Source organism: Meleagris gallopavo, chromosome 9 (genome assembly GCF_000146605.3).
Source record: "Meleagris gallopavo isolate NT-WF06-2002-E0010 breed Aviagen turkey brand Nicholas breeding stock chromosome 9, Turkey_5.1, whole genome shotgun sequence".
Taxonomy (NCBI): Eukaryota; Metazoa; Chordata; class Aves; order Galliformes; family Phasianidae; genus Meleagris; species Meleagris gallopavo.
In genome coordinates this window covers 11,344,366-11,372,208 of record NC_015019.2, presented here as the reverse complement: position 1 = coordinate 11,372,208, position 27,843 = coordinate 11,344,366, and the positions used below count along the sequence as shown (strand labels likewise).

The window sequence follows — 27,843 nt, the reverse complement described above, 5'->3', positions numbered from 1 at the left end:
CTGAGCTCCCAGTCCCAGGACCAAAGCAGCCCTGCCCAAACCATTCCTAATGTCGAATCTGTCCAACTTCTTTTTAAAATATCCCACAGGCTCCTCCAGATCTTGGGTTTATGTGTCAGCCTGGTGGGGAGCACATCACAATGCTCTCTATGACTCTGCTTTGCAGGGTGTTCCCATCAGGCTCTGACCAGAGCATAAACTGCTGCCATTGCCATCTTCCTTTAGCAAAGAGGTAATGGTCTTAAGTTGCACCAGGGAAGGTTCAGATTAGATGTTAGGAAAAAATTTCTTCTCCAAAAGAGTGGTCAGGCACTGGCACAGGCTGCCCAGAGAAGTGAAGGAGTCACTGTCACTGGAGGAGTTCAAGAAATGTGGAGAGGTGGCACTGAGGGATGTGGTTTAGTGATCATGGTGAAGATGGGTCAACAATTGGACCAGATGGTCTTAGAGGTCTTTTCCAACCTTAATGATTCTATGATTCTCTGATTCTATGACTCTACAATTCCTTCCTGCACATGTTTGGAGGGAGCTGCACATCTTCCCAAGGGACAGGACACCAAAGAATGGGGCAGATTCAGCACAAAGTACCAGAAGAGGATGGTGCCCTTCTGTTGGCATCTTTAGCACTCAAGTCCCAACAGCACAATCCTCCCATCAGGATCAGATCCAGCTGTGAGATTTAGCCAGGAGAAGCTGAAAACCAAAGGATGGGGATAGGTCTCCCTCAGTTCAGCCCTGCAGCCTCTCAGCAGAGACATGGCACTTTGTTTTAGAGGTGGGTGATACTCAATGTATGGAGGGAGTGTTTCTGTTCTTTAAATACCTATAAAATAAGTAATCATGTAAAGCCTCTCTCTTCTTCGTACACTATTTAAAGAGCCAGGGCTGCAAAGCATCAGCCGTTTGGATTTCTATTTCCCAGATGCTGGCAGCTTTGTGAAAATGCGTGGGGAGAAGGAATAAGAAGGAATAACAGGTTCTGAGCCAGGCACACGTCCTGTATCCCAGAAACACAGCCCTGAATTCCCCAGCCCTTCTGCAAACCATGGCCCCTCACTTTGCTGCTATCTTCAGGCCACACTGCTATGACCCTGGGCAGCACCACACCCAGGATTTCCCCAGCTGAGAGAGGCCAGGGGAGACCTGACCTGGCCTTACAGATCCTATTGTTTTTCTGCTGCTGCGTATATCTGTTCTGAGACGAGCTGTTCTGCTCTTTTAGAATTTTTTCCCTGCTGCTCATGTTGATAGCTACAGTGAGAAGATGTATTCTCTGATTTACATATCCTCCTTATGTGGGGTGGAAATCATGGTTTAAAAAATCATTTCTCACAGTGTTCTCTGCTTCATTTTCTTTTGCTCCAGGTTGTGGTTGGTATCTGAAAGGTCAGGAACAGAGACCTTCCCCTTCCCTGTGCTCAGCAGGGCTCCATTGTTACAAACACACAAGTTCAACAACATCGTGCCCACGCCATTTCCTGAGCACTGCCTTTTCCGGAGCTTTTGGTTTCAAAGGCATTCCTCTGTGGTCAGAAGAAATGCTATGAAAACATGCTCGTGTTTCCCTGTGCTTGGGTGGTGCTGCCCCGTGCAATGTGGGTCCTCGCACTGTCCCCCGCGCTACAGCCCCCAGCAGCTCCCATCACCCACTAAAGAGATTTGCAGCGCTCACTGTGAACGGCTTCCCAAGAGTGGGCTGTGAAGATTAATGGCTCTGCTGCTCGCCTGCTCTGTGCAAGCATTGCTGAAGGGCTGAGCTGATAAAGAGAGCTTAATGGGATGGAGTCCCTCTGTGTGAGGCTTCCAGCTGGGCTGAACGTTCCATGATGTCCTTACCAATCTCCTTTGGGTGATGGGGCACTGCTTCAGCCTGATGCTCTCTCTGCTGCCCCAGGTGATGTCACACATCCAACCACTCCATGGTCCCCATCCCCTGTGTTCTCCAGGCCCTCCTCTTGCCCATCTCCATTCCCCACTGCCCATTTGACATTTGAAGCATCCTGTGACCATACCTGCCAGCACAACCCCTGCACCCTCCTGGTGTTGGTCTTCCCACATCTGCTTTCTCTCTAACTGGGTCATTCCTGCAGGAAAACCCACCTCTATTCCCTTACAGAAAACCTTCTCTGTCTTCTCCCAGCTGCCCAAAGGTTTCTCCACGGGGCTCTGCTTTGTTCAGTCTCCACCACCTGCTCCACGCAGAGCACTGGGAGCAGCCCCCAGTTCCAGTATGTGGGGGCTGCTCCTGGGGCAGAGCTGTGACTCTGAGAGTTTCTGAGAGTTCCAGCATTCACCGGGCAGCTTTGGAGTTTGTTTTGCAAAATCTCTCCTTTTAGTTGATCAAATATCAAAACAGATATGTTTGCATGGTTTGTATGTTAGTAATGGAGAGGGTCTTTCCAAGGCATTTCAGGAAGATTTTGGGGCCTTATGAACTCATCACTTCCTGGGTGAACTTCTCCCCAGGGAGAGAGCAGAAAGCATAAATAGGAACCGAACCTTCCTTCAAAGTGGTAATTGTGATCTACTGACCCAAGAAGTAACTATTGATTGAGGTGAAGCCACAGAAGCTATTTAGTTGCAAGAAAAATAAATTAATTTCTGTCAGCTGGGGACTCAATGCACAGCAGTGTGTGACTGCTCCCCTGACAGCATGCCCTGCCCCGCTCCCAGTCGCTTGCTGGAGAAAATCCAGGTAAAATTTGCTGTGCAAAAAGGGGGAAAAAAACGCTGTTGAGTGGCAGTCACCCGTAGTGCTGGAGTCCAAAATGTCGCCTGGCAATAAAAGCATTCCTCTAAGTACTCCTTACTAACAAGGGAGATATTTACTGTGTCTGCCTCCTCTGGGATGCTTGTTGAAATGTTAAAGGGACAGTGCTCCTCCCCTTTGCCCCTAGCTGCCTCCTCCCTGGGCTGACTGTTTAATCTGATTTTTCTAAGCCATGACTGGGGCAGATGTGTCTGTAAGACGGCACAGAAAAATCTTTTTATTCTTGTCTTTCCTTTTGTTGGTCCTAATTTGTCTGCGGTTTTCTCAGCTTAAAGCAAGCCTGTTGTAACCTTGCAGCTTGGCCAGAAAACCACCACAAATACTTCTGCATGTTTTTTGCAGAGCCAGTAGAAAAGCACCGGGTATTGCTCCGTGGGTCCCACTGACACACATCTGCTTTGTATGTGCGTTAAGCTCTGTGCTAATACCTGCCAGCCAGGCTTTTATAGGGGCCGTATCAGCATGTGAGAAGTAAGCAGTACATCTTCCCTATAAATCTTTCTCTGGGATGCTTGGAGAGCACTGCTGCATTCCCTCTCTTGCTGCTGGCTGTGCTCCCAGCTCTGCTTCTGCTGGGGACTGAAGGTGGGGAGGGCTAGCAGCCCCCAGGCCACTTTGTCCCACCGGTCCTCAGCCCATCTTGCACCACAACACAACTAAGGGAAAGGAAGAGGGATGCTGCATCTCAGGAAAGACAAAAGCTGCCAGCCATCTGGGTGTTATATTGCCGTATCTGTGTGATAGTGCAGCATTATGCTAAAATTTTATCACAATCCAGCCAATGGGTATTAATCTCGTACTTTATTGCAACGTAAAGCTTCAAGTCAGTGAAAGAAACGATAAGGTCAAACCCAAACTGTTTGATTTCACATCGTGTTTGGCTCCAGTGATGCAGAACGGAGGTAGCTGAAGACTTCTTTGGTTTTCCCCTCTCCCAGTGGCTTTCTGCAAGGTGCTCCCATGGTTCTGGGGGATTGGGGAATCTATATGTAACCTCGAGGAAAAACCCACATGTTGGAACAAAACCCAGCATCAGAAATAGATGAAAGCATTGACCATGGGTGAAGTGGGTCCCAGAAGACCTGAGCTGTTGTCTCTAATAAAAGAGCATGGCAAAAAGCATTAAACAGAGGAGCAGCTTAATTTCCCCGCAGTGTTAGGGCTGCTGCTGCCTGTAACTGATGGGGTTAGTTATAGACTGTAATATGTTCTCCTTGTGTAGCAAAGTCCCATTGGGTTTTCTAGGTGTTAGTATAACCAGAGCTGAGTGATTCAGTCTCAGCTGAGCAGAAAATGATCACTCTCCCCTGCTCTGCCTATGAGGCCCATCCATCGTTGAGCGTGGATCCTGCCCATGTCTCTCTCCAATGGGTGAAACCTGGGCTTTTCCTCCTGTACAAGATTGTCTTCTGGCTGATTTATGGTTTCTGGTAAGTTAATTGATCCCTATTTTAATCTCCTTGTGCTTGGAAAAGAGACATAGATCATTTTAATTGCAGAAGAGGAAAAATGAGTTTATGTGACATAACTCAGGCAGCGATGTTCCTTTGGTACAGCATCAGCATCATTATATCAATTAAATCATGCTATGTGTTACGCTGAAGCAAGCTTCTTTTCTTCTTGCTGGTTGCTCAGTGAGTTATTTGATCAGATACTGCAGTGCCTGAAGTGAAATTGGGCATTTCTGAGCTCCCAAAGTTCTGAACACATTGCTGTGGTTATGGGCCTGGCAGCACTGGTGGGGCTGCATTTGAAGTGGCTTTTTGGAAGATTTGGGATGGGAAAAAGGTTTGGAAAATTCTTAGCAAGGACTGAATTACAGTGTACTCAGTTATTGATCCCCAATTTCTCCAAGCTCAGCCTTACAGAGACCGCAGCAGCTCCAGCACTGAGAGCTGTGGGGATGCCGAGAGGCCACCATGGCAGCTCACTCTACAATACCCATCTCCATGGGCAATTTGGCAGCTCATTACATTGGTTTACGTAACATTACACACACCTGAGTTACTGAGGCAGCCTGGCAAATTTCTGCATCGCTTCTGCAAAGCCGAGTTGTTCACTGCAGTGCTTTCTGAAGGGCATTCCCAAGGCTTGTGCTAAATTGAATCCAATTCCTGCTCGTGTATCTCTGTAACCTGCAAGCACCTTGCTTGTGAGCTGAGTTCCTCTCCCCAGCCTGGGAGCACACTGCTGCCCTGAAGCACTGCTTGGGAGAGCATCCTTGGCTGGTGGCCAGATGAAATGCTTCTGATTGGAAATAGCTCTGACTTTACAGCCAAGAAAAGAGCAAAGAGGTGGGTTTCCTTGCATGGGGCATGACTCCAGTCATAAATCCAGTGATGCTGGAGGGTACTTCATGTGGTACAGTGCAAAGAACCTGGCCTTGTTGACTGCAGCTTGGGAATGGCAGCAACCCATGTGCCTTCTGTGCCCATCTCCGTACTTCCTTGTGAGGTCACTGCTAAAAACCGTAGTTTCTCCTCCATGAGAAGAAAATGGACTTCTCCATGTGCTCCATATTGGAAAGAAAAAATGAAATGTTGCATTTCCCTATGAAAATCCTGCTAACTACAAATGCCTCACAACTAATGTGAGGTTTACTACTGGGTACTACTAACCACTTATTTCACTACCGTGTGCCCATTCAATTCTACTGAATCAACATCAGTAGTAGGAGATCCCTATGAACCCACAGATGAAACCCGGTGGAACAGCAAAACCCTCCAGTTTCACAGCCTGATTCTGGTTTGAAGGACTTTGCCCACATCACCAGTCTGATCCCAACCCACCCAGAAGGACTTTGTGCTCAGATCCTTGTGTTTTCTTTGCTGGACCAATTCTGATCATTATTATTTGGGCCACGCTTCCCAGGTTTTAAATTATTCTGTCTCAACTAGCTGGTGGCATTTGTTACATGTCATGCAATGTTCCTGGTAATTAATTGGTATTTAATTAATTAAGGGATAATGGCATTCAATTAAGGGATGCCTGTGGAATGCTGTCATTGGGTAATGAATGGCTTCCTGCTGCTCAGGCAGATCTGAGGCATTTGTGGAAAGTAAATAGAGAGGAGAAGCTGCATCATTGGTTCTCTTGGCAGCAATCCTGATGTGCCACCACCGGCAGGGACGGTCACGGCATGGATGGTGGCATCTCAGTGCTTCCAGCAGCTCCACTGCAACAGGGCTCCATTCCCACAGCCAGGGAACAGGGCAAGTCGGGCTTTTCCCCTGATGAATGTAAACTCACTGTTGCCCCCACAGATATTAAGGACTGTGGTATCTGGTAGAAAATGGGCCTTGTGTCCTCTTGCCTTGTGGAGCAGAGCACAGAGAAACTGTGAATTTCCTATGACATGAAGACAAATGAAAGTGGATTTCTCAAACCAAACCATCTTGAATAAAGAGGGACAAATACTGAAGGAGAAACAGGAGTGAGTCACTTTGCTTACAAACGCTCTGTGATGCTGTGTGTGCAGTGGGTATAAACATCTCTGACCCTTCTTGTTTCCCAGGCATCCTTTCCACCGTGGGCCATGCAGCTCTTCTTTCACTCCTTGGGAAATGGGTTGTTTCCAGGCAGAATTGGGATATAACAGGGCTACGGGGGAGGTGGGCATCCCTCTGAGTGGTGTCTTCCCCTGGGCCCACAGCTCAGCACAATCTCACAGCTCCCTGTTTCCCCTTCTGAGCCTTTCTGAGCTGCTGTACTCAGAGAGATGCAGAGTGAACATTGTGAAACACCGTAGAGCTTCAATTCCCCGACAGCTTGCAGGTTTTCCCTAAAAAGCCCCAAGCCGTTTTTGTTTGGAGTGCACACTTCCAGCTGAGAACTGCAAAACAATTAAGGGGGAGAAAATGCAAATTGGACTTTCATGGGTTGATTGCCGATGCCTCCTATAGAGGAATTGCCTGCTGGATCTAATTGTTTAACCCAGCAGTGTAATGACACTATTAATAATTTACTGTTTCTTTACATTGTCTCCTTACACACATTTTGTTTTCATTATTTTCTGGCACTCCTGCATAACTAATTTTTGCTTTCTAATTCTGTTACGTATTTCAGCTGTAGTTGTGTATGAGCACGATGTGCAACTGTGCTCACTGACCTCTTGGTATTTTTGGATGCTGTGAGTGAACTCTGTTTTTTTTCAGTGAAGTGAATGGGGCAGACACAGTGGGATATATACACCTTCCTGAGACCTTTGGGATGGAAAGTAATGCGGAAATGTGAACTCTAATTACAGCTCCAGCAAAGTCCACTTTCTAATTAACTGGAGATTAAGTTAAAAATAGAGCTGGTTATGTAAAACATAACTGTAAAGCCCTAGTCCACCTGGTTGCACAATATCCAGAAGAATGATTCCTGCCAATACTTAACTAGGGGTAAATATGCCCCAGGGTGTGGCTTTTGAGGACACACAAAAGTTCTGCTGGGATCCACTGGTGTGGGGCTGGCAAACCCTGCTCCATCCATAGGAAGAATACCCAAAGCTCCCCAGAAGCTCACCCATCAGCTCGTGTTCACCACTTGCAAGTCTAGAGGTCCCAGAAATCTTTGAAGCCCAGCACGTGGTGGTTTCCCCAAGACAGTTTGTACCTCTCTGTCTCTACAAGTTCCTGTAAACACTATCATCGTGTGTCTGTATATAAAAGGAAGAAGAATGTGGATCCAGCCTCCACGTCCATTCCCCAAAAGGTCAAGCAATTCAGCCCAACAAAACCTCAACAAACACTCATTGAGCTTTTAATTGAGTTGGTTTTGTTTCATTAAAAAAAAAAAATCAAAAAACAAAAAACAAGACTAAACAAAAACACTGAAATTCTTAAATTCTTCTGTGGCTTTTGCTGGGGTGGGAGGGCTGCCCTGCATGCCCTGCAGTGTGCTTGCTACTGGGGGTTCCTCCCTTATCCTTTATCAGTGGGAGGTTTGAAGACTGCAGCTGGGGCGGGAGGTGACTCTCCGAGCTTCTATGGGTCCAGAAAGGGGGAGACTGACCTTGGGATTCTGTTGGGGACCAGTGAAACCTCAGGGCAGCCAGAGTCTGTGTTCTGCTGCTCATCTTCCCTGCTCCTCTCAGGATCTTGAAATTCACTGTTTCTGATCACTAGGGCCAAATGTGCCATTGACTACCACAGCCACATCTGGTGTCTACTCTGTTAGTGGGCAGCAGATCCAGCTGTGCATCCACTTGGCCAATCCAGCACCTCCATCACAAGAACATCCATGAAGTCCTCCTGAAATCTCCAGGACCACTTGCTTTCCAACCATCATCCTCCCTGCTGGGTAGCTGTGACATTCCCCCACCGAAAGCCACCCAGCCTGGCCCCTTCTTTGTTCTTATCCACAAGCTCTTATCCAATCCCATCTGGCAGAAGAGCCCCACATAGCTGAGCTTCTTCCATTCTCCTTTTGAGGTTGAGTTCAGCCATCCAACAGCACCTGGAGCACAAGGAGCACAAGGAGTAGCCAAGAACTGGCCAGAATGATGGGGACTTGATTCTGATTGGTCTGACCATGGCTCTGCAGGAGATGCACTCCCCCTCTCATTTACTCATTTTTGGCTGGAGCTCCAAGTGTGAGGCTGGGCAGTGTTCAAGGATTTGTGTAAAAACAGGAAAATGTCTGCAAAACATCATGACCTCTCAGGAAAAGAAGGTTTTGTTGAATCCCAGCTCTCCAGTTGCAGATATTACAGATGGGGAAGTTTTGCCAAGAACAGAAAGGAGTCAGATACGGAACTTCCATTAATTTAAAGGAAATGGAACATCTAAACCACTTGTACAGCTTTGAGCAGATGAACTAAACATGTTCGCCAAAGAGATGGGGAGATTTGAATTCCTTTTTGACATCAACTATATTTTATTACTTGAAACACCAGGAAAATTCGCACAAAGATGAGAGCTCCTGCTGGACAGTAGCTTTTCCCCTGGTGATTCTCCCTGGGCCCCCTTGCCTTTGTTATGTCCCTTCACCCATGTTCATAATGTCTGGGACAGCATGCATCCCTTCTGCCATGGTAAGGAGCATGCTGCCCTAGTTTTCGGCTTGCAACACTTGTTGAAGGAGCAGCCTATACTCCTCACCCCAGGTGTGCTGATGCCCTGTGCCACCCAACGGCTGGGGTTACCCCCAGAGAGCCTCACCGCACCCCTCACAACTGATATTTCCTCAGCAGCTCGCTTTGCCACTGCCGTTTCTTATTGGGAAAGGCATGAGGGATCTTGATCTTTCGGAAGTCCTCGATGCACTTCCCCAGCTCGGACTCCAGCGCCTTCCTCTCCTCGCTCACCGCTGCGGCCGCAGGGCTGCTCCCAACCCCGTTCTCCTTCACCGCCGTGTGGTCACTGTTACGCCTCTGCCCCATCTGCTTCACTTCCTCCAGCTTCTTCAGCGACTTGGACAAGTCCAGGGTGTTGGGGCGAGCCGGGCACTCTTCAGGGGCTTCTGGACATGGCATGGAGTCTGCAGGGCTGGGGTTCCCCTGCTCTGACTTGGTGTCTCTGCCCGAGATGCTCTCTCCTGTGGATGGAGCAGGACTGGGCTCGCTGTGACTGCTGGTGCTGGAGGCTGCAGCATCGCACACACACAGGGAGCTGGCGGGGTCCTGCCTCATCCCTGGGTCTGGTCTGGGCTCCTCAGGGTCACTGCAGGCTGGAGGGAAAGCAGAGAGCTGAGAGAGAGCAGGAACACGGCCCGTGATGCCATGGGGCAAAGAGGAAGAGCAGAAATGTAAGTGCGTGGGTAGTGTGGCTTCATTGGGCATTTTCCTCTAAAACATCTAAATTCTTAAATTACTGGTGTTGTTATTGTTTTTTTGGGGGGGAGGGAGTAGGAGGGAGGGGAGAGAAGGTTTTGAGCTACAAAGCAGAGTATAAAATATTTCCATTTCAAATCCCTCAGTCTAAACTTTGCCACCCACGGAAACAGAAAAACATAAGATCACTGGATATCTTGGGTTGGAAGGAACCTCAAACACCACCCAGTCCCAACCCATGGGCTGGCTGCCCCCAGCAGCTCAGGCTGCCCAGGGCCCTATCCCACCTGGCCTTGAGCACCTCCAGGGATGGGGCACCCACAGCTCTCTGGCAGCAGGGCCTCACTGCCCTCTGAGTAAAGAATTTTCTCCTAATATCTAATCTAAGTCTCCCCTCCTTCAGTTTGAAACCATTTTGCCTTGTTCTATCACTAAATGTCAAGGCGGACTTTATTTTTCCCTGAAAACTTTTCTCAAGGGTTATTTTTTCCCCTCTTCCTTTCTCTTTTCCTCTTTTTTATTTTGACATTTACATGAACAGCTCCAGCATAACACTTACCAGAGGTGGAAAGCTGAAATGTCACCCGTCACTGAGGAGCAGCCTTGAAGGCTGGATTTTCTTTGTCACATCTCACCAGGAAGTTACAGGAATGTATCTTAGCCCCAAATTCTTTGAGTGATGGAATAAAGTCTCTAAGTTCTTAGACTGCTTTAATCACCTTATCTGCAAGCCTCACAACTGCCTTTGTGGAATGGGGAACTGAGGCAAGGGCAGCATAAGCTGATGCACTCAAATTCATATAAGGAGCCTATAGCTTAGCTGCAGGCTGAACTCACATCTCTTCCATTCTCCAACATCTTAGCTCCTAGGCCATCCAATGACAATAGCAAACTTGGCATTGCAATTTCTCTCCCTGTGTCAGTACACAGCTCAGTCACGACCTTCTGCAAATACGAGCAGCATAATTCCGTTAGTTTAGGTACAATAATGTAATTTGGGACGTTTCTAGGTGGCTGAGGCACTTGGCATAAATGGACTGGTGACTCCTAATGACTGCTCTTCAGAAATACTTATTAACTGCCCATAAGCAATTTACTTAGCTTTGTTTTATCTCAAACACCATAGCCTGCTCCGGTATGTTCTCACGCTAACATCTGCACAAACGGTCCTGCACACACTGAGAAGTGCAGATCTCAGCAGGATTTTATTTTCTCCCCACACGATGCTGAAACACAAGCTTCCTCCTGGCTGAGCGTCTTGGCCAGTACTGCAACCCAAGCATCCACCTGCATCAGCACATGCTCCCAAACTGCTAAGGGCTGGAGGGGAGCCAAGGGCCATGCAGATCCGCAGGGGCTCTCCAAAGAAAGCCAAATCCATGCTGGAATTTGTAGGATCCAGCAAGAGGCAGATGACAAGGAACAGATGTTTATCCTGCCCACTCTTCTACACTGGTCACCAACAATTTTCCTGTGCCTGGTACAAGGCACTTGGATCTGTGGCATCAGTCCTTCTGACCACAGTTAAGAGTTTTGTGTGCTAGTAGATTTCAGGAGCATGGGGACCTCTCCAGCTGGAATCTGACCTGTGCATAACCTAACACTGAGACAGTTCAATCTTCCAGGATATTGCCTTGCCATTGATCATCTCTAAGTTGTGAATGTCCTATCCTTGGAAGTGCTCAGGGCCAGGTTGGATGGGATCCTAGGCAGTCTGACCTAGTGGGTGGCAACCAGCCAATGCAGGGGTTTGGGATTGGATGGGCGTTAAGGTCCCTTCCAACCTAAGCCTATTCTATGGTTCTATAGCTCTGGACAAATAATTTCATTTTCCACTGGGCTAAACTTCCCTCACATTGCATTTCTTGTCTATAGCAATATGAACCCCTGTGTCTGACAATATGTGGGTACAGCCCCTGAGATGACCCCAGCACACCTCACCACTCTTCCTGAGTGCTCCTCACACTCACAATGGGAGAAAGGATCAGTTACACTGACAGATTTTATCATCCTTTTTTAATTTTCTCAGACTTTTCTTCCTGTGTGACACTTTTGTCTGCTGTAGAGCATCAATTAGAGCTCGGAAGTGACACTTCCAAGGCAGCCCCATGGTGCTGCTGGAAATCCTGCTGAGTGCAATTAACGGGCTCCTGCACGTGGCAGGCTCATACGTCGCAGAGGAAGAACACGCTGTCCCAGCTCCTTGCTGCTCTTGTGGATAGCACTGTTTTCTTAGCACTTGACAAGGAGATGAACTCACCATGTGCCAGGTCCCAAGCTCACATTATTTGCTTTGCTCTGTGTCAGTGCTTCCAGCTCCAGAAGAGACCTGAGCCCAAAGGTCCAGCATAGCCCTGTGGCTCTGAATGAAGCATTCCTAGTTTCCTTTCTAGAAAAGGAAAGTGGCTGATGCCAGAGGGGTGTTGCGGGGCTTTTAGGAGGGATCTGTGTGTTGAGGAGTAAAAAGCAGTTAATTCCCATATTGCTTCCCTGTGCCAATGGGGGACTTTCAGCTCAGACCAGATTGGCTTCAAAGATGGCTCTTCCTCTTCTACTACTTTTTGCAGACACCTATGTCTCACAGAAAAAGAAGAACTATTTTGTCCCAAACAAAAGCACTCTCTGAGCCCCTACCAGACAGTCAGACAGAGAGATGAGCTTTAGAGGGAAGCCCTCCCCACGGGCAGAAGCAGAGCTCTGTGCGTCTCTGATTGTTTTTGCTCTGTGGTTGCATTTCGTTGGTTCTTTCCTTCCAGATTTTAAATGAAAAACACCACCATCACATAGCTTGGGGTCAAAAAATCATGTCCCACTTTCTGCACAAGCTTATTCAACTCCTTCTAGCCTATTTGATTTAGTGTGTTGCGACACGGAGATGGAAGAAAGTTTCAAAATGAGCTGGAGGAGCTCAGTCAGTTTGCATCCCTGTTTGAGCCTGAAGGAGGTGGGCACGGGCCTGAACCATTTGTTTCAACCAAAGTTTTGCTAGTACTAAAAGTGCATTCAGAAAACAGATTGATGCTTCCCCCTCCTCCCCACTCCCCCTCTAAATATTTCTCATGAAATCTGATGGTGATGGGTGTATCTGCAGCCTACTCATGCTGGATGCAGAATAGCTGCTGCTCTGCCAGCTCCTTATCCCCGTGAATCTCAGGTCTCACCTCTGCCCAAAGTGATTATTGAAAAATCAAGCTGAGCCTGAAAACTGATGTCTACACTTCAGTCTGTCTCTAATCCCCCTTATTTCATCAAAGAAGGACAAGACTCTGTGTAAATAAATGGCTCTGACCCCATCTGCCCGCAGCAGTGGCCTCTACATTCCCAAGAGCCTCAATTAGCCTGGTTGTGCCTGCGAGGCTGCGCTAAATCTGCAGCTCTGGTGACACTGTGCATGGATTAACTGCTATGGTAACACCAGTAGGACCAGGACAAACAGCTTTTGGCTTTAAACTTCCCGGCTAAAGACAAAACCCCTCCTATCCCCCATGGGGCAATAAACATACATGGCCCCTGCAGTTAAGGTTAGTTTCTGCAGCTGCAACATTGCAGCAAGAAGAAAATCCAAGCTACCCAGTGTGGATCCCTTGGCAGATCCAGTTCTGCAGCCCTGAAACAATAATCCAGATTTTCCTTTGTCACTCAGGAGGAGGTTGAGGGGGTGCAGGACTCGGGGATTTCACATGTGCTTCTGAGGGCTGGCTGCAGGATGAGCAACTCTTCCTGGAGGGAAGGTTTGGCTCTCAAGGGGTAAAGCTGATCGGCAGGACCTGCTGGTGCTGATGTTGTGAGATGTCCTAGCTGCAGGGAAAATCTTTTATGAGAATGATGTCTGCCTGCAGTTTGCTGGAGGAGCTGAGAGATGCCTCCTGAAGCACATAAGCAGAGGTGGGAACCGTGGGAACCCCTACCTGATGGCCAGCAGTTCTGTCAGACAGACACTTAACAGAATTGCTTTGTTTCATTGCACTTTTTGAGTCAGTGACTGCAGCTTTAAGGCAGGTAGACGACTTGCAACAAGTTTTGTTTTGGCAAAACAGGATGAATTCAGACATGAGAGGTCAAATTACAGTGGCAGATGTTGCAAGCTGCTGCAGCTGCAGCCAGTAGGTCCATGATGATTCATACCAACAAACATCTGGCCTGGGGAAGATGCTTCAGTGCTGCATGAAGCAAAAGCAGCCTTCACTGTGCACTTCTTGCCAAGCCAATCTCTGCAGGTAAGACTTTCCAATTCCTTGGCAGGAATCAGTCACCAATATTGAACATGGTAAATGTTTTGCAAGAGGTGCTGCCCCTCCATGAGGAGCTGCTCTCCCTGAGGAGAGATTTGCAAGCTGGAAGGAGTCAGGAGATTTTTCCAAGGGTGTGGACTGGCCTGGGGAATGTCTACCTGGAGCAAACCATCACTAGCTGGTGCATTAGAAACCCAGCAAGAAGAGGTTTCAGAGAAGTGTCAGAGTGGATGTCTCAGTGTGTGTTACTGCACTGGTCCTGGGCAGAATTTGTCCCCAGCCATGGGAAATTATCACTGTATGTGCTCCCAGGTGGGATGGTGGAAAGATGATGGAGGAAATAGAATGTACAAAGGGAAAAAATGAAACACATATTCTATGTAGTTGAGATTGATAGGAGAAAAAGGATTCTTACTCTTGTGTGTTTTTTGGCTATAAAATACCAACAATGGAACATTAAGTCTTTTACAGCTAGAAGTGTATGCCTACTAACTGGGTATCAGCTTCACTGGGTGCTCTATAAATGAGCTAAAGAAAGACAGGAGAATCTGGCAAAGCAGTAGGCCCTCGTGCTGAGACCTGCATCTCCATGTCTCTTGTTGGGAGCTTCCACCAAATGGGTACTGCTGCCTTCTGCCGTGTCAGCAGATAGCAGGGATTGCTTTGCAGTTTCTCAGGAGATCGGGGGCAGTCATATGTGAATGGGACATGAGTGATCACTGGTTTTGGATGAGCCATCCTGATTTTGGAATTGTCTAAATGCTTACAACCCAGGATATATGACTCAGCCTTTCCATCTGATCTCTGCCATGGCATGTGCATAGGGAAACTTCTTCCTGGCAACAGCTGAGCATGGGAAGTATTTTGAGCATGGGAAAGCGTATGGGCATGACTTATAACTTGTAGCAGTACTGTCTTATGACATAGTAAGCACTCAACAATATAAATATGTCTGGGATGTGGGATTACATAGGCTAGTCTCACTCAGATTGATGTTTCTGAGTGGAGATCTCACAGTGTTGGGCCTAGAAGACCCCCTCTGGTGACAAAGCCAAGCTTCATGGTCACTGGGGCTAAACCAGAGCACCCCAGATTCACAGAGATTGAAAACATGGTGAGAAGAAACCCATGAAGCCTACATACAATGACCCTCAAATGAACATCCCACCTTCGCTACTGATGGGAAGAGGCTTCATTAGCAGTGCAGCCCTAACCATAGTTGCTCCAGAGGAGTCATTCCTTCCAGAAATGGCCATGGGACTCACTGAGAGCAAGCTGCCCATCACTAGCTCCAGGTTGGTGCCCCTGCCAAGTCAACTCTAAGCCAGTGGGACTTCTTGTACTCCGTGGCAGCTTGATATGGTATAAAAAGAGCTGGGAGAGAATAGGGTGTGTAAAGTGGAGGAATTGATACAGCAGGAAGAAGAAGAAACTATACACAGGACTAGTAGGAATACATATCTCTATTCAGAGTCTACTGCTTAGTGCAGGTCCATCAGGGTGGCCAATGCACGGCTCTGTGTGTGACTGCAGGCATCCAGCACATCAAACAGCACATTTCTCACCTGGAAGTACTTCTGTTGTGTCTGTCTTGAGGTCCAGGATGGGCTCAGAAGAAGACATGTGTTTTTTAGGGCTCTGCTCTGTTTCTGAAGGCTGGGGAACAGGCAGACTGAGCCAAGAGCTACCTAAAAAAATCAAGACCAAGAAAAGAAACTCACAGGAAGTGAATGATGCACAGAGAGCAAGGAAGGTAGCAGTGGCTGCACTCCACACGTGACCATCACCAGGGCCTGAATGACCTCCCAGAGAGCCCTGCTGTGTGCCCATGGTGAAAAGGGGTCTGGGCAGAATCTGCTTCAGTGCCTCCCAGGTCCCTCCTGATGGTGATAGCCCATCATCTCCATGACCAGGTCTCAGAACTGGATCATCCCACAGTGCAGTAAGTCCAGACTGCGCCATTTCCATGGGCTGATCCTGCTCTGCCTGTGACAGTGGCTGTATCTCTGCAGGATATGTCTGTGGGGACACATCTACTAGAAATCCCCACCCAAATCATTCAGGATTGGCAACTCTGAGCTGCTCATGTACATGTCCAGAGGCTGTGATGTGCACTGAAGGTGTGAGGACACAGTGGGACACACATATGTATGGCCCACCACACACTCTCATCCATGTAGGCCCCCTTTATACTCTATGTGGATGCTGGAGAAATAGGCTTTGCAGACAACCTATCCACATACAACTTCCATGAACCACAGCCCATGAACTCATGGGGCAAAATGAGATGCTGCATCCAGGAGAGGGCAGCAGAATCCCAGCAAGCTCCATGCCCTTAGTCACTCCTGAATTACAAACTCTTTCCTGAGCTGTAAATACAGCTTTCTACTCCCTATGGCAATGTTCTTCACCCAGACTTATATTTTCTAAAGTTTTTGTGGTCACCATGTTTCAGCAGGCTTATAAACGGTTCTAATTAATGTCCCAGAGTAGCTATTTTTGCACCCTTTTCATTGCAGGAACGGTCTGCGGTCCCAAGTTGAAATGTGGAGGAGGAAGTCTGAGCTGAACTCTGTGCCACGGGGCCTTGCAAACACTTCTGGGTGCTGCGTGGGTTGAGAGCAGAACTCAGCTCCTGAGCCGTCACGGTGGATCACGTCTTTGCTGGCAGACTTGTCCCCTCTTCTCTGGGTTACAGGAGCATAGGACATGGGGAAGAGCATCTGCTCCCCCCCATATGAGACAAGGGAATACAGTCCTGAATTCAGGTCCTGGCACATATGTAGAGAGGAAAGAGTTTCTGATGGAGTCAGACCTGCAAGGCTGAGGCTCCTCGGTGTGCTTTAGTGACCCCAGGATGCAGCACCAGGCAGAGCATGCCATAGAGTTGTGGTTCCCTGTGCTGTCATGCAGCAGATGAGAGCAGCTGTGCAAGCCAGCTCTTATTAAAGATTTAAAAGGCAAGCTGTCAGCAGTGCTGCTAAGAGGTGGCTTTTCCTGTTATAGCTCTATCCTTCTCTAATACTAATAGGATTGGAGGGAGGAGGAGAAGCGGCAGTGTGCCGGCCAGCAGAGGGTGAGTGCTTCTCTGTGCAGAGGCTTTGCACACCTGAGTAGATCTTTCTATTTTTTCTTTATTGACTGGAGGCAAAGGGGAGGTAGCAATCTTCATGTCTTCTTCATAATTATATATGCTTTTTGTTGTTGTTGTTGCAAGGGGTCAGTAAGGACTCTCCTGAACCTTCTGCCCTGTGTCCGTAGAATCCTCCTTTGTGTCCATAATGGCATCCCACTGAAATCCCTTGTGTCAGTCTGGATGAGGAATTTCTATGGAGAGAGCTGCCCTATCTGCAGCATCCAGGATTTCAGCCAGCAAACACACAGAGATGTGGAAGCAGTCAGGTCTGAACTCAGATCTCCCAATGAAAGAAAAACCCAACCTCAGAATGCTGACATACAACTCAGTGCCCTGGGAGTCATTGTACTGCAGAGTGCTCCAGGCATAGGAGGGATTTCATGTGTTAATAGCAATGACTTCAACACCAATTAGCTCAGCTCACTCTTTAATCAATGCCCTACACACAACATATAGACGGGCTGTATATCGCAGGCAGTTTATGGCTTGATTGAAAGTGATGGCTCTGAAAACAGTACTTGAACCAGTAGTTCAAGTCATCGTAATTCATGTGCTGCTTTCTGCCTCTCATGCTCAGGACACAGCAAGTGGCTGGAGCTCTTGGTGCTGGCCCTGGGTTAAAGCCTTCTTTGGCAATGGGCGAAGCAGGACAGGAGAGGGGATGAGGAGAAATGCTAGGAAATGAATTCTCCCCTGCAGTCAGCCAGAGTTTGAGGAAACCCAGAGCCTGCCTTGTACATCTGCCAGGACTGATTCATGAGGATGTACTTATTAAAGAAATACGCATTTTCTGCTGGTTCCCTGCCAATCTCCTTCCACAAGGAGGCAAACCACTCCAGCAGAGAAAACAAGTCCCCCTGCTTTCACTGACACTGGTGCAGAATGAGGCCACCAGAGCAGGGTCACCTGTGTCTGTTGGTGCCAAAGCCTCAGGTCCATTAAGAACGCCTCTCCTGAACTAAAACTTCATGTCCCAACCCTCATCAAAGCACAGCCTCAGCTGTGAGATCTGAAAATTTCACTTATCAATGAGAAGGTAGCAGACAGGACTGCACTGTCCTGGCTCAGGTTTTCCACTTACCTACGCTGCTTGTTATCTCTAAGGAAAGCTCAGCTTGTCTGGCCTTGTTACTTTCCATTTTCTGCCAAAATTCAGCTATTGTTTGCCCTTTTGTATGGAAGACATCTCCCCACCCAAATGCTTCTTGTTCTTCCACCATTTTATGGAAAACTATCTCAGTCACGGTCCCTGCGTGCAAAGTGGAAGGTTCCTTCAAGAGCATCAAGGAATCACTTATAAGGAAGCAATGAGGAAGGATTGGGAAAGCGCTTTCCAGAAAGACTGTACATTTGAACGTGCTGTTCCTTGGCAGTGTCCAGCACAAAAGTGGCTCCAGCTGTCTTTCTTTACACCAGGATATGCTTTTCTGTATCGTTTCCAGGAGTCACCTTTCAGAAAGCAGACCCACAGGCGATTTCCACACCGTGCTCACTTCCTCTCTTGTTACTTTTGCCAAGAAGAAATTCCACACACTGATGGTCTCACAGGGAGATCCCAGCCAAGACTGGGAGACTGCTCAGTGTGCTGACCAAGCTGGGGACATTAGAGACAGGAAGGTGAAAGGAGAAGGTGGGAATGATTGCAAGCCTTAGTATACGGGGAGAAAGAATAGTAGAAGTCCTTTCTTCAAGCCAAATCAAATGTTCTGCTCAATCCCAAAGGGAAGAGTTCAGGTAGAGCAGGGGATGAGGATCCGATCACCCACTCTGGCAGATGTCTTGGCCATGTAGCACAAATCTGTGTTTCTATCATCTAAGCAGAGTGTCAGCTTCTGGGCAACAAGAAAGGGAAAAATGTTTTCTTCTCCTTTTCCTTTATCCAGAAGTTCTTTTCCTATTTTGCAGAACTTGTGTCTAGCCTGACCCAGATGTTAGCCAAAACAGCAACTTGCTCCCGGTGCGCCCCTTTTTCTTGAAGTTTTCCACCAGATTTCCTGTTTTTTTCCTTTTCTTCTAATGTCAGTTTGGGGAGCTGAGGGCCACCAAAATCACTACAGCTCTATAATTATCTGAGCTAAATCCTATCCCAATACACAGAAACACAGTATGCAGACCCTTATGCCATGGGTCCAGCTCTCATGTTCAAGTGCACGTCACGTCCAGCCAGAGTGGACAGCAGGAGCATCATTATCTCTTTCCAAACATGAACCATAGAGGGGTGAATAAATTTTCAGAAAACAGAAATCACTTCACCCCAGAACTAAGATGAAGTCTTGAAACTGCAGAGTCCTCTGCCTACTTTACCTTTTTCTCACCCTTTCTGCCTACTCAAAGAGAGTTTGAGACCAAGACATAATACATTGGAAAATCTGCCAGAGTCTGATCCAGCCTGGGGAAGCCTCTCTTCCATGTTACTTCTGAAATTTTCACCTTTCCATTTCCCATTAGAAGCATAAATTCTTTGGATAATGACTGTGGTTCTGGCCTACAGACTTTCCCCAAAGCTAAGGAATGTGAGAATAACATTTCCCTGTGTGTCAGGAGTCAAGTATGAGCTGAGAAATGCAATGCAATGGAGAGACTTTCAAGGGAGCTACAGTGTCTTTCAACTTGTCCTGTTGGTCTCCATCTCCATGTATACAGATGCTCAAGAGAATGTCTTATTGAAGATCCCTATTCATATACTAAACATACAAGAGATAGTTACATCTCTCTTCTGCATCCCCTCCAGCCATCCTTGTTCTGATCAGCCTTCAAAGAGATTAAAACCCAGTATTTGGGAAGATTTTGATGTCCCTATTGAAGTGTGTTGACTTGGCTTCACTTTCGGTCTCAAAACCAGTTTATTCAACAACACAACAGTTTAGATGACGTCCTGGAAGTGGGATGAGGGGCCTATGGCCACCAAGCACTGAATCACCTGGGAATCAGGAGCAGCACAACAAAACTACTGAATCTGGGCTCCTCAAGCCCTCCAAGACCCCCTCCAAGACCATCTTCACCACCCAGCCTTGCCCTGGAGCATCCTTTGGGGTGCCTTTACCTGGGAGGCTGAAGTGCCTGGAGAGTTGCCTGGAGAGTTGGCCTCGCACGACAGGACCTGGAGAAAAGGAAAAGATATGGGTCTGGCTCTCTGCTTCACTATGACAACTTTGATGACTTCCCTTCAAAAAAGCACATCCCTTGGAGGGGTACAAGGAAAGAGGAAGAGCACCCATCACATGAAAAATGATGTCCAGTGAATTTCCCTTGGATGTGCATTGTGATCCCAGCCTGGTTTTACCTGATTTGTCTTGAAATGCCTCTGATAGGTAATTTGATGCATCCCTCTAGAGCACTTCATACAATTTTGCAGTAGTTATTAAGATGAGACCCTATCTTAACCAAGGAATAGGACCACCAGCTCAATCCCTTCTTATTATTTCATTTGAAGAGATGCCCTTGCACTAGCTGGAACTGGCCATTTTTGAAGGGAAGGATGCTTTTTTCAGAAGCATCCTATAGGAACAGGGACAAGGCAGTGGACTACTGGATGCCATCCCTGGGATAAGGCAGATCTCTGAGCAGGTGGACCCAGTCCCCTTAGGACCCCTCAGTACATTAGGACCAAAACCCCTTCTTACAAGAGAGCCCTGGAGAACAGCCAATGGTTTTATCCCTAAAAAGCTGTAGGAGGGTACAACCAGACATTTTTGTGCTTTTTGAGGAGAAGATCAATATCTATGGGAAAGCCCCAAATGGTGTCATTTGGTTTCATCACAGAAGAAGATCAGACTGAAAAGAGACATCTCTCCCTCTCTGGCTTGAACTGGTTGCCATTGGAAAGAAATTTTCCCTAGAAACACATTAACGCAATGTGGGAATCAGGTTAAAATTACGCTTAATCTGGATATATTGTTTGAGAAGAGAATAACAGTATTTCATTTAAAGCTGCAGAAGGAAATACATTTTCACATGTCAGAAAAAGTATTTTTTCAGTGTTATTTCCTGTATTTTTGATGTATTTGCAACTAGTTTTAATTATCACCTGCATTTTTTCAGCAAATACAACTGAACATGTTTGCAAGGATCCATTCAGGAACTGGAACTGATGTGGTATGCAGCAAGCAAATTGAAATAATTACTAAAGGCAGAGTTAAAAACCATCTGCATGCTCCTAATATACAGGGCAAAAGTATTCATCTTATGATAAGTCAACAAAATAGTGGATAATGGAGAGCAGTTAATACATTTTCCTGAGTGCTTTTTGATAAAGACCATCAAAGAGGCTTTTAAGAAAACTCAATTGCCAAGGGGGGATTGTCTGGCTTCCGCACTGTATTAAAAGCTTATTAAGATGGAGAAAAGAAGAAATGGAATCAAGAGTTCATTCTCGACATATAAATAATATAATAATAGGACATCCCTGAGAGTCCATTTTAGGATGAAATCTTTTGTTAACGATGCAGGGGAAAGGGCAAACAGTCAAGTGGAAAATTTTTACAGAGAGCAGAGAGTAATATCTGCTGGCTGAGGCCAGGGAGGCTGCATGGGGACTTAACGAAGGCACGCTAATGAAAAGCCCGCCGACAGGTTAATTGAAACTCTGAGCAGTGAAAAGCAATGTGTGTGAGAGGGTGTAGCTTGAGATTTTCGTGCACTTTGGTGGGTTTTGAATTAGAAAAATACAGCAAGACCCCGAGGCTGTGCTGGGCAGATGAGGAAATGCTGGCTCAGCGCTCTGAGCTGGTTGTGTCGGTCACGGAGATGAGAAACCACAGAAGATCTATGCAAAAATACCCTCACGGAATAGAGCTGGGCTCTAATTTTGGTGCTAGCCACTTCCCCTTGGGACAGACAGACAGGATTAATGTCTGCCCAAAGCTGGTTGTGAAAGGCACAAAGGGGTTTTTACACTTGGGAGGGTGAGATAGGAGGGGCATGAGAAAAAAAGTAAGGAGAGAGTTGATGGGGGAATTGCTATAATCATAAAAACACATGGCTTTAAGGAGGCTCTCCACCCCCAAATTAGGTTAGATACAAACTGACATGATAAGAGACAGAAGCCAAGATGCTAAGGGGTGCTGGGCATCACCACGAGCCGAGGTAAAAGGGATCCTCCCATAGCAGGGCCAATACAAACAATAGGAATTTTTCATGGGGTTTCTTCCACTTCGATCTGAAACATCTCTGCCAGGCACAGACAAGGGCAGGACACAGAGCTGGGCTGATAAATCCTCTCCCAGTCTCTCTCTTTAATGTATTAGTTTGCATTTTCAGTCTGCTCACGTATCATTTCTAGATGGGTCAGGGCACGTAATCCCCCTAGGTTTATTCATTATTAGAAAGCTTTTCAGTTTTCCCTTAACATTCTTTGAAGCTGATGTGATTACAGAATACGTCCTCTGGGACAGGAGTGGGAATTCTGTGAGGATGGTGCAAAGGATGGAGGTGCTCAGGGGAGCTGAGAAAGGGCAGGAGATGAGTGGAAAAGCCAGCACCATTTTAGAAACCTACTGCTATTATATATATATATACTATATATAAATATTTTTTTTTTTTCCTCCCTGTATTCTTAAAGCACAAGCAGTAGCTTCCAAGTCTGCTCCACTATCAAGATTTACTTGGTGCAAATAATTCTTTAACCCCACATCCTGAGTCAGAGTGTGGAAAAGTTGATCTCTGACACCAACCCAGTGCCCACAAAGAGCATCCTGCTTTATTTACAGGAGGGACAACATTTCCCAAGAAACCATCCCCAGATGTTGGTGATTCTGGACCCAAACTTTATAAAGGGGCAAAGCCAGGGTGATTCCCCCCAACCATTGTCTGTAGAAGAATCAATCAGAAAAATGCAACATCACTGAGCTTTAAGGTTGGAGCTTAATCCCTTTAAATCAGTGTCACTGTACTGCCAGCCACTGATTATTTAAATAATGGCTTGATAATTTAAAAAATTTGTTTGTTTCTAGTCCTCAGAAGAAAAACAAAACAAAACAAAACAACAACAACAAAAAACACTGGATTTTTTTTCAGATATGAAACGGTATAAATAGAAAATTACAACTTTACTGTTTTACATCTCCTTGCTGGCTATGCAGGTAAGTGCCCTCACTGCAGGGAAATGCCAGAAAAGATTGGTAAACACAGGTGGGATTGCCCAGAGTAAAAATATGCCTGCCACACTCTCCAAGGCTGATTTTAGCCTTCTCCCTGGCAATGCTGGGGCAGGTGAGGGGACAAAAAAAAAAAAAAAAAAGAGAACTGTTAGGCTTTCAGATGGTGTGCTTTTGGTGGCCCTATGGTGAGCTATGTCTTCCCCTTTGAAAAAGATCTCCAGACAGAGAAAACCAGCAGAGCTTTGTGAAGATCTGGAGGAGAGATGGCCTGGGTCATAACTGGAGTTCTCCCACGGCATCCCATGGACGTGAAGGGTCAATGCTGCCCAGTTGCTGGGCTGTAGGAGAAGCAAATGCCAGCACCAGCACATGTGGTTCAGTGACTACAGAACAGGCTGCAGGTTGTGATGGCAGGAAAACCAGGACAGCCTAGAACTCCTTGAAGAGCTCATGAAAACATGTTCCCTCTGAGTTACCTGTGTTCATAGACAGGCACCATGAACCACATTTGGGTGCTGCCAGTTGCCTGCTAGAGCCTTTCAACCTCTGTTTATTATGTGTTTTGAAATTTGTGCATGTTCCCCACCTGTAGCTCATTTCCTGCAGGCACCGAGGAGATGCAAGCTCAGATAGGGCTGTGGGTGCAGGTGAGGTTAAGCAGAAGACATAGGCAACAGTGGCATGGGGTAAGCATGCAGGTGCTGGCAGAGCAGAGGAAGTGAGTGTGATGTAAAACAGCAAGATGAAAGATACAGCTGAGACGGAAATGAGAGCGCAGCATCGTCTCCTCAGTGACACTCATGGGGCTTCTAATGGTCTACCCCAGCCAGGCTGCGGGCAGAGAGCATCCCCGTGCTCCCCCAGCAGCTCTGGAGCTGCTGAGAAATGAGGGTGGATGGGTGGCTTCATTGCTCTTTTCTCAGCATGTGGATGTGCTCTAGGGGAGCACTGCTGGCAGATGCTTGTCCAAATTTATCCAGAGGAGACACCAACCCTCTCCAGGGACATGCCTCTGGTGCTGCTGCAGCTGATAGGAGGTGTTAGTAACGCCCAGTCACTTCTCTGTGGTGACCTCAGTATTTCTATTCTCAGCCCTTCTTCCCCTGACCTTACAGTACACTGATTACCATCTATTTTATAATTAAACTTAGCCTGATGCTGAACTGTTTTCTCATCATCTTCTTTCTAGACTAAACAAACCCCATTTCTTTAGCATTTCCTAATAAGCTATGGTTACTAGACCTCATCACTTGTACTTCTCTGGATTTCCTCCAGCTTGTCAACATCCTTCTTACTCTGGTGGGCAGTATGTTCCAGTCCCAGTGCCAGGCAGAGGAGAACAACATACTCATGTCTCCCACCATCAAGGCTCCTGCAAACATACTGCTATCTGGCATGCATTTTTCTGCCAAAGTCTCACCCCCCTGATGCATGCTAAACAAAGCATAAGCCTTTTCTCAGCTCTGCTTTCTGCTTGGTTTTGCCCTGTTTTACACCTGGGTGACTGACGTTTTCTCAGCTTCTCTGGTGAGTTCCTATTTTGTTTCTTTTGGGCAGATCAGAGCATCCCATGCATTGTACATGGGTACTGTCCCTGCCACCAGCAGAGCTGCTAATGACAATATTGATTGCAGCTGGTCTGCAGGCAGATATCCCGCTTGTTGCTCCAGCAGCGTCTGCTCAATTCATCTAGACCAGGTTTCTCAGCAGCAAAACCTTGCTTAGGAGAACACCAGGGTGTAGTTCCTGTCCCACAGCAGGAACTTCTGTTCGCCCTCCCAGCCCATATTATCTGTACCTACGCCTAGCAGGGACGGTTTCAGGCAGGAAACCTCCAAACGACAGTGAGACAGCTGGGGAGAAGTGCTGAGCACTGAGTGGGTGGGAGCTCTGCTGCAAATATGAGGGGAGGGCTGGGGTCATACTCACAGACTCCTATCATCAACTTGAGTGTTTTTCTTCCCAGCCATTTGTTGTGTGTGCACTCCAGCTCCTGAACATCAGCACCTAAATCCTGGCACACATCATGGCACAGGTGATGGAGGCCATTGATGCCCATGCCTGGATGCTTGGCCTACATCAGAGCAATCCGGACCTGCCAGCCCAGACTTAGCTCAAAAGCATGAGCACCAATCCCAGCCCATACAGAGGTCAAAGCTCTAGGCTCAGCCTTAAGCTAAAATTATTTATTCTGGATTATTTATCTTTTCCCTTCATTGTCCCCCCTCCACAATCCAGCTACACTGTGAGTTTGCAAGGTGTGCTCCCAGCTAATGAGGCTTCTTCTGTCTGAGATGCCCTAAACCACCTCTGTCCTCATCCTGCAGCAGGGACAAGTCCCGCGGACTCCTCGCACAACTGGTTCCCTGCTGACCCCGGGTCTCCAGATTACTGCGAGCTGAGCTAATGCCGACAGCTCCCAGACAAGCGGCTTTCTCAGGAAGCGCCATCCTGGAAAACGCAGCCCCAGAGAAAATAACTCCCCCGAGCCACAGAGAATGACCCGAGCCTGCAATTTCTCCCTTGCTGTCTGGAAACGACTGGGGTTTTGTTTTCCAAGAGATTAAAACACAGGGTAGGGATGTTATTTTAGGGAACGGCTGAGCCCCATCAAACCTCGTCCTGTTTGTGCAGATGCAGAGCCGGGCTGGGCTCCAGGCCACCGTCCTCCCCCCGCAGGGATGGCTTTGGGCTTTGGAAAAATGACGCACAGAGGCACAGAGGGGGCTGCTTTGCAGGTGGTGCTGAGTTATTCCAGCCATTGAGCACAAATGTGATTGCAAACAAATGAAATCCTCCCCTTGAAAAGCTCGTTTATACCTGGAATTAATGCTGGGGATCATTGTGTGCAGGGGGTCATTTATGGCTGTGGATTTTGGTCGAAGTGATGGAGTTCATGATGAAGGGATGCTCTACAGAGTGTTGGACATAATGGTGGGCATGTTCATGGGGATGGAGTTGGACTGAGGTCCCAACTGTGTCTCTGATCAGTGAGGGCACTGGAGATCCTACAGGTCAACATCAGCCCTTCTGCTGGCAGCCCATGCTCTACCCTCCCCACCTGTGTTCCATGGTCCTGCATTCATCTATATTTTTTACAACTCCCCCTCAAAAAGACATCCAAGGGAGCTGAGGCTGGGCACAACAGGTGGGCTGCCAAGCAGGGAGGAATCCCATAACCAGAGTCTCTAGCAGTGTGCTGTGATTAATTTCTAATGGCTCAGCCTTTTGAGCAATGGTTTTAGATGTAAATAATTGCCTGCTGCAGGTACATAGGCTGGATGAGGAAACTTCACTGCTTGGCACAGCCATTCAACAACCACATGCATGAAGCACCATGCACTTTATCTTGTTCAGCTGCTGACAAAGACATCAATCGGGTCATTAACTTGAATTTCCCAATCAGTTTGGCTACCAAAAGGATCAACTATTATCTTTACATAGGGAATGCCCCATAAACTCCATCACCTTGGGGCAGTGCTCACTGCTCTGGGGACCCTTTCCCATCTTTGTGGCCACCTATTGGATGCTCTCTGATAGATTGATGTCCCTATACTGTGGTACACAAACTATTCACAGTGCTCGAGGTGAGGCCACTGAGTGGGACAATGAAAGAAAGTGAGATTTCCACTCATATTTCCTCTCAGCAAACGGTCACTACCAACTCCATCAATACAGAGGAGCAGGTTGGTCACTGACCTATTCAGCTGACTCCCAGACCTTTTCTGTCCAGCCAGGAAGTTCAGTCCATGCTTAACTAATTGCTACAAAAGCCCAAAGCACAGTTTCTTATGGGTTTTGCATACACATCATGAGTGTATCTTAAGCCTACTGCTTAGGTGTCTCATGGGACTCCTTGTGGAGTCCATGGAGAGACATCTGCACCTCTAATGCTGTGAATGCCCCTGTGTTAGATGTCGAGGTGCCACTTCCAGATGGGCATCTCATCCTCCACCACTTCTGCTGGACTACCAAAGGACAACCAGCTCAGACTGATATCCAGCTTGAAGGTGCGGAAGTTAGTGCAGATCAGTGTACCTGATTGCACAAGCTATCAGCTTCAGGCGAGTAAATAATCTGTATTGGTAATGGCTCCATGTTGAAGGTGCAACCTCAGCTGTAATGGCCTTGCTAGTGAGGATCGCCTCACATTAATAGCTCCCTCTGTGCTTGGGTGCTGATGTGTGGAGAATGGGTTGAACTACTGAGGGACACAGTCAGCTGCCCATTTCCAAGGAAGCAGTCCATGCATTGGCACTGTGGGACCTGCACGTGTTAAACTGCAGATGTTCTTAGCCCCCTCCAACAGTTTTTCATCTAAGACGTTGCTAAATATCTGAGAGTACACAGAGCTGTTGATCTTATCACTGGTGGATGTATGTCTGTTCAGCAGGTCACAGTGACCACCGCTAGCCAGGGGATGTCTAAGTGCAGGTGCACATGGGGAAGCCTTCTTTGCCCTGGGTGGGCTGGGAGTCGTGTGAGCATCTCTTCCCTAGTGAGCCTGCAGTCTCCTCTTGGCAGCTTCTACCAAAAATTCTCCTTAGTTGTGTTGAAATTCTTCCTCCTGCCTGGTTGTTGCACACCATGGCCACCACTCTCCTGTCCCTTTACAACTGCCCATCCACTTGGCACTGGGGGTGGGAAGTTCTGATGAAGAATTTCAGCTTAAATGGTTTCTTATTGAAACAGAATCTGGGGAGAACTAATTGCTTTCGGTGGGATTTTTAATGATTAACTACAGAAGGAAAATCAGAGTTTCTGGAATAAAAAAAAGTGGGTATGTTTGAAGATGACAAAGGAAGGGAAGGGAAGGGAAGGGAAGGGAAGGGAAGGAAGGAAGGAAGGAA

General features: G+C 47.3%; 1 long non-coding RNA gene across 1 annotated transcript; it reads right to left on the bottom strand.

Moving 5' to 3' along the window:
• Positions 1 to 354: 354 nt before the first annotated feature.
• LOC104912196 lies at positions 355 to 22,360 on the bottom strand. The gene is made up of 3 exons (XR_002117712.2): positions 19,939 to 22,360; positions 15,325 to 15,447; positions 355 to 9,424 (listed from the first exon to the last, which is right to left on the bottom strand). It is a non-coding gene; the product is annotated as an uncharacterized LOC104912196 (long non-coding RNA).
• Positions 22,361 to 27,843: the final 5,483 nt, after the last annotated feature.